Source organism: Cydia pomonella, chromosome 12 (assembly GCF_033807575.1).
Source record: "Cydia pomonella isolate Wapato2018A chromosome 12, ilCydPomo1, whole genome shotgun sequence".
NCBI classification, from domain to species: domain Eukaryota; kingdom Metazoa; phylum Arthropoda; class Insecta; order Lepidoptera; family Tortricidae; genus Cydia; species Cydia pomonella.
The window spans coordinates 21,770,441-21,778,491 of NC_084714.1; the positions used below are offsets into that span (position 1 = coordinate 21,770,441).

Genomic DNA, 8,051 nt, shown 5'->3' on the forward strand with positions numbered 1-8,051 from the left:
GGGAGCCCTTTCCCATTGGGATCTTCTCTCAAAAAAAATGTGATAATTGAATATCAATTAATAATTCGAAAGAAAAAATCTTACATTAAAAATAATATAATAATAATTCAGCCCCCACTGCTGGGCACAGGTCTCCTCTCATGTGCGAGAGGGCTCGGGCTATAGTCCCCACGCTAGCCCAATGCGGATTGGGGACTTCACATACACCTTTGAATTTCTTCGCAGATGTATGCAGGTTTCCTCACGAGATTTTCCTTCACCGAAAAGCTAGTGGTAAATATCAAATGATATTAGAACCCTGGATAGAAAGTCGGACGTCATATCCACTCGGCCACCGCTTTTATATTAAAAATAATTAGATTAAATTAAGACTTATAGGTCAAAAACCTAACCTACATCCAGATGACCTAGAAACTTGATATTTGTCATCAAGGTAGGCTTAGTAATTGATAATTAGTATCAATCAACAAAGGAATAACAAAGTATTAAAGTATTGGTGAATAATGGAATAATTTTACAAATAACAATGTATTTATAATGGATACTATTAGATTGTCTCACTAAAATACTGAATTAGTTTACAATAGTTTATTTATCTTTGAGTTTTTACAATTAAAACAATACAAATCCTTCCTTCAATCGCTTGAGTTTTTTTCTCTCAGTCGTAATCTAACTGTCAATGTCACATTTTACCAAAACCGCGGCAAAACTATCTGTCACTTGTCAAACACTTGACAGAATAAAACTAAAAGATCGTTCGAGATATCCTTAATATCTAATATTCGGCCAACCTGATAATCTAGAAGTTTGTCCTCAAACTCAATCTAGCAGGTACTGAACAGTATAAAACCTTGTTTTTCAATGAACCACACGAGTATACATAAGTTCATACATTAGTCTCTAATGTGCCATCATGAATTTGTTTAATTAACCTTATTTACGCAAAATTTTGTAACATTTCACCCTTCAATACACTGGTCTCTAATATGCGGCCGTGTATATCCCCTTTGTCAATCCAAAACATTAACAATATCCACCTGAGATGGCATTTCACTCCACACCACACCAGTCACTAATGCGGCTGTATGAACCTGATCACTCAGTCTAAAACATCAACAATATTCATCTGAGGTGACATTTTCCATTTCACTCCGCACCACTCAAGTCACTAGAGTAGCCGTGTGAACCTGGTCACTCAGTCTAAAACATCAACAATATTCATCTGAGGTGACATTTCCATTTCACTCCGCACCACACTAGTCACTAGTGCAGCCGTGTGAACCTGATCACTCAATCTAAAACATCAACAATATTCATCTGAGGTGACATTTCCATTTCACTCCGCACAACACTAGTCGCTAGTGCAGTCGTGTGAACCTGGTCACTCAGTCTAAAACATCAACAATATTCACCTAATGTGACATTTCATTCTAAACCACATTAGTCTCTACCGTAACCATGAGCCTGGTCACCCAGTCTACAACATTAACAATATTCACCTGGTGTGACATTTCACTCTAAACCACATTAGTCTCTAGTGTAGCCGTGGACTTGGTCACTCAGTCTGCAACATTAACAATATTCACCTGCTGCGACATTTTATTCTAAACCACAGTAATCTCTAGTGTAGCCGTGACCCTGGTCACTCAGTCTACAACATTCACAATATTCACCTGGTGCGACATTTTATTCTAAACCACAGTAATCTCTAGTGTAGCCGTGACCCTGGTCACTCAGTCTACAACATTAACAATATTCACCTGGTGCGACATTTTATTCTAAACCACAGTAATCTCTAGTGTAGCTGTGACCCTGGTCACTCAGTCTACAACATTAACAATATTCACCTGGTGCGACATTTTATTCTAAGCCACAGTAATCTCTAGAGTAGCCGTGAACCTGGTCACTCAGCCTGCAACATTAACGATATTCTCTTGATGTGACATTTAAATCCAAACCGCACCAGTCTTTAGTGTGACGGGTGAACCGGTTCACTCAGTTTATCCATATTTACCAACAAATAACAGCAAAAAAAGGCAACACTAAATCTTTTCATACTTGAATGTCTTTTGACAACAATAAACATGACGTTTTCATAAACTAAAATCATTTTCTTTGACTTTCATTTTCTTTACTAAGTACATCAAGTTTCTTAGGTTAGATGGAATGGCCTTCTTTTCAGGCATACAATTATATTTTCACTAACTATTCTCACTATCGGTTACTTTGTTCAGATCAATCAACATATCATATTGTATCATCTAAAAGTCAAAAAATATTTTGAATAATCTGCTAAACCTGAATCATCAACATATCAATCATTATAATGCTATACTTTAAATTTGCATGACTGTATACAATCTATAACCTGGACATTTTTGCATTTTCCTTGTGTCGGTCTTATGCCCTATTATTTTGTTAACTGCCCTATTTCCACCTGTAATTCTATAAATATCTGAATTTTGTGTACCTACTTTATACATTTATTTATTTCATTTTCAATACAAACTTACAGTGTACACCAAATCGCTTATATGAGAACAATTACATAAAAAAAAAAAGTCTAAGTATGTTACAGGTTTAAACATATCTATAAACATAGCTATATACATTCTACATATATTTCCATAAGTCATGAGGTTCAGTAAATAGGGCAAATGCAGCATCTGCTTCAATAGTGCAGTCATCAATACATCATTCAGTTACGGATCGACCTAATATATATATAACAGGAAACAGGTCTACCTTAGGCACATAATCTACCATATCACGACGTTGGCAATGGCGGCAATGCTCATCTCACAGTTATGGTCACGCCAGTAGTGATCTGACCATCTGCGACATCGAACATAGGACTGCGCTCGAGCAATCCCCACAATCGGTTATCAGTTCAGCCTTCAGAAGAAAAGCCCTCGCCCCCGAATGTCAGCAAGCAGCACCGCAGAACCTCTGCGCCTCGTGCGCCTTCCAAAACGCATCAGGGGTCTCGTGACGTAGCCGATTTATGCTCAGCGGCTCCAATTGCTCCGACGGCCGTGCACCGCTCCGGCGTCCAGTCTCGCACAGCCGTTTAGCGGTACAGACTCGTACCGCCATTCAGACGTGTAGCCTCGCGTTAGAAGTCCAGACTCGCACTGTCGCTCAGACGTGCAGACTCTTGCCAGTACATTCTGCAATCATAACTCAGGACAATATCTGTGTTCGGCTTAACATAGCATGTTTCATTCAACATTTGAAATTACGGTTGAACTATCTTTGCTTACTAAATATTTTCTAATAATTTATCAAAATACTTTTTACTAAATGTTTGATCAAAACGAATTACTTAAATATGAACTGAGGAGGCCTGTGCCCAGCAGTGGGACATTATCTTGTAAAAATGATAATGGCTTCAATTTCATTGACATGCATCAAAATGCAAACTTACAAAACAAGACACAAAGTCTCATATTAAAAATAGGTTTTATATTAGTTAAATTATGTCAATAAATATGTGATCAAAATATTGACTTAAATTGTAGATCCAATACTGTATGAGCTATAGCAAGCTATCTTAGTCACAATAGTAATTACCGGCAATGTAACCCATTTCTCCATTGTAAAAATGATAATGGCTTCAATTTCATTGACTGCATTAAAATGCAAACTTACAAGACAAGTCACAAACTCTCATATTAAAAATAGGTCTTATATTAGTTAAATAATGTCAATAAACATATGATCAAAATTTTGACTTAAGTTGTAGATCCAATACTGTATGAGCTATAGCAAGCTATCTTAGTCACAATAGTAATTACCGGCAATGTAACCCATTTCTCCATTGTAAAAATGATAATGGCTTCAATTTCATTGACTGCATTAAAATGCAAACTTACAAGACAAGTCACAAACTCTCATATTAAAAATAGGTCTTGTATTAATTAAATAATGTCAATAAACATATGATCAAAATTTTGACTTAAGTTGTAGATCCAATACTGTATGAGCTATAGCAAGCTATCTTAGTTACAATAGTAATTATCGGCAATGTAACCCATTTCTCCATTAAGTCATTGTACTAGAGTCGGCATCTCTAACAAAATGTTTCCACACCTCAATGAAGTGTCGGCACTTCATTAGGTTTAGTACGACTCCGACTACAGGCGTGATACACGCATGTGACAAAAAAAAAAAGTTATTTTTTTTTTAAATAAACTGAAAATGCCTTTGTGCGTTATGAAAATGCATTCTAATAATATCAAGAAACGTAATTAAAGCAATATAATAAAGATTCAATGCGAAAAGCTCTTGTTTTAAGCTCATTTAGATTATTTTCAAACGTCACTTTAAACACTCACGGTGGTACGCCATTTTCTGTGGCGCATAAATTACATCTCGCAGATGTAATACATAGGTACTAATGATTACTTACCTTATTCTTTGCAAAATAATAATTATATACCTACACCAATAATGATATATTACTCTTTATCTCGTAATTTTTTTTGTAGTTTCTTCTCTTCTCATATTTAAAGAGTATATTATGCTATAAGTGCGATTTGATCAAAATTGCTACGAGTACGAGAGTCAAATAGAAAGTTCAAAGCTTTATGACCATTTTTATAAATCTTAATGTCGTCCGTATCACATACGTAAAACAATTTAAATACACTTATAAGGAAATACAATACATTTTATCTAGATTCTTTACAATGCATATGTAGACAGAAAATGAACAGTTGTCATAACAGTTTCGCCTCTGGCTAGCTACACAGCTATCCTTATTCTTTAGCTTAGTGACAGATGTCAAACGCCGAAAATGGCGGACACAATTTGTTCTCGATAGCCTGTCTAGTATATTTATGTCAATGCATTTCTCACAAACAAAAAAAAAGATTATGATTATGATCTTTTAATGTTAATTCTCCATACAGAATGTTATATACCAATAATTTATTTTATTTTAACTCTTGTAATTAAAAATATGTCTTGTACCACTTATTATTATAAGTATTTTATTTATACACTAGCAGTTTTTGAAGCGGATGCATGTATATCACAGCACTTGTGTTTATCTAGTGCCAATAATTTATTACCATTTCATGACATTGTCAGATTTCAACAAATTTGCTTGCATGAAACTTTCAAATACTTCAACTTGTTGAAACAAGGAACATGTGTGGAGTATACTTAACTTTTGTTATAGCAGCAAATACAGCATCCCCTTAACTTTTGACATAATACCTGCAGTCATCTCTCACCGCAGATTGCTTTTACTGTAAAGAATCCCTTGCACCATCCAGTTCGGGGAGGACACCCATCACGCACTTGCAGTACCCATTTGTGAAGACATTTGGAGATTCTAACAACACACAACATGCAACATGTTACATCTCACTCCACATTATCACTCGTCATGTAGATAAATACAGTGGAATCCATTTATTAGTCAACCGCTTACTATGACATAATTATTGTGTGAAAGTTTGAATATAAAATTCCTTGTAACAAAATCGCATAAGATGACTTGGCTTAAAGTGACAATTCGCTTAGTATGACCTATTTATCCTATTTTTATCAAATCATGGCTGACACATTCACTGGTTTTTATGGCAGTCCCCACACTTTCTACGCGAGGATGCTTGGTGCATGCTTGGCGTCTAAGTTGTTTAGTTTTGATTCTAATTGACAAGTTGATAATTGGTACAAAATTAATAAAAGTCATCTCTCATAAAGGAATTTGAGATTAATTAAGACAACATAAACAACAACTAGGTTTTATATGACATCCACTTAGTATGACATATTTGTCACGATCGATTGATGTCATTATATGCAGATTCTACTGTAAAATTATTGCATTGTAAGTTAACTCTGTAATATGAATCTTGAAATATTATTCTTCTTGTAGCAAGGCATTCAGTAACATTCTTTGGTTGCACTCAAGTAATTAGTATGAGTAAGTAGGTCTTCATGACTAACCAAGACTTAGTCGATATCTCTTAATATCGACACAATTTGCATTCCACAACAAAATATTATTATGAATAATAATTCTATATGCATAGATATATAAATATGTGTGTCCTGATTGACTGATTCATTAACACAGAGCCGAAAGAACTAAAACTAATAATTAATAAATGGCCACTTTTACAAGTATCATAACTAAGAATTAGACAACAGGCCTAATTCTTATTTACTCATCACTGAATTAACTACCTCTGATAATACAGTCAACATCAAGAATTCATGTGTAAAAGAATTTCATACTTTTTTCTTTTTTACTGCACATGTTACTACAACCATACCATTTGGACAACACAGGCCTTTAGTGGCTATGCTGGCTTGATATATTTCATTTGAAACATGTTAACAAATATTAATTATTCAGTTAACATAACAATTTTGATCTGTCGGAAACATACCTCAAAGCGACTAATCTTTTGTATTAGTCAATTTTATGTCTGGCAGTAATACTCACATGTCATTATTTAAACCAATACTTACTTGTAAATTATGTGAATGCCAATGAAACATTCTATAATTTGACCTTACCTCACTTCATCTTGTGATTATATATTTTTATACCTCCAAACCTTTTACACACGGCCATAGTGCATATTTGAGTGCAATAATTCTTCAACAATTAGGCCTTTGTGGGTATGCCAACCCCCATCTTGTTCACCCTGCAATTTCATCTTAGAATTCTAACATGAAGCTTTACTCAATATTAAATAACCAAACTTTCGTATCTTTCTTTGCATGTTTTAAGGTTAGCATATGAGCATTGTTGTTCACATGGGTATATGCCATTATAGCTATGATTTCATGCTGTAAAATGTTTTCATATATGTAATACTCAGGATTCAAGATTTGTTAGACACTATAGCACTCAGTTTGCTCTGTCAACATGAACTCTGAACATGATGGCCTGTCCCAGTTTTCCTGTTTTTTTGTTCTTTGATATTTCTTCAGTTCTTTGCCACTTCCGATATTAGATTGTCTCACTAAAATACTGAATTAGTTTACAATAGTTTATTTATCTTTGAGTTTTTACAATTAAAACAATACAAATCCTTCCTTCAATCGCTTGAGTTTTTTTCTCTCAGTCGTAATCTAACTGTCAATGTCACATTTTACCAAAACCGCGGCAAAACTATCTGTCACTTGTCAAACACTTGACAGAATAAAACTAAAAGATCGTTCGAGATATCCTTAATATCTAATAATACTAATAATTTCTGTACAAAAATGATAGGAAATGAGAGCCGAGATATCAATAACATATCCAGATCCAATTCATACGCCTCTGTGTGATGAGTGTTATAAGTATAAATATTCCACATTCTCCTCAAGTCCATATTAATTTGTTTAAAGCAGAGCATTTCAAATAGAAACCCTTCTATAACACTTTTTCTTGATATTTATAGACATTTTAAGCATTCAAAGCAAATGGAAAATGTTTCTAAGAGCTTGCATTTTTATAAAATGATTATATGGAAAAGCGCTCTTGTTAAATAAGTTTCAACTCAGTGCTTGGAAATAAAAGAACCCACAAACTATCCTATAACAGTAAACCTTTAACATAATTTGAACTGTGACGCCTTTTCATTAAGATTGAATATGCAGTACACGTTTGAAAGAGATAAGAAGTTGCTTAAGTAACTAATATTGTTACCAGTTGGCGGAGTATATAAAGTGATATTTAAATTAACTGCATATTAAATAGACTTTTAAAATGTTGCTGTATAAAATTAAACAGGGTACCAGGATTACGGTAAATATTTTCGACAGCGAAACGTGATGTACGCGTTTGCGTTAAGTGTGATTTTGTATGAGATTTTTGACTTTCCAAAACGTCCCGCTTGGCGCGCTGTTCAAAAACCCATACAAAATGAGACTTAACGCAAACGCGTACGTCACGTTTCGCTATCGACTAAAATTACACTAGGGGTACTGCACGTATTCGTATCAGTTTAAAAACCTCATACGTTTGATTTCTCCTGCTGCTAATTGTAAGAGTACCTACCTTACCTATACTAGTAAGTAATAGTAGATAAGTACGGTAT

General features: G+C 34.4%; 1 long non-coding RNA gene across 1 annotated transcript; it reads right to left on the reverse strand.

Moving 5' to 3' along the window:
• Positions 1-573: 573 nt before the first annotated feature.
• On the reverse strand, positions 574-7,214 carry LOC133523845 (uncharacterized). Its single transcript, XR_009800290.1, has 2 exons — positions 6,490-7,214; positions 574-5,341 (listed from the first exon to the last, which is right to left on the reverse strand). It is a non-coding gene; the product is annotated as an uncharacterized LOC133523845 (long non-coding RNA).
• Positions 7,215-8,051: the final 837 nt, after the last annotated feature.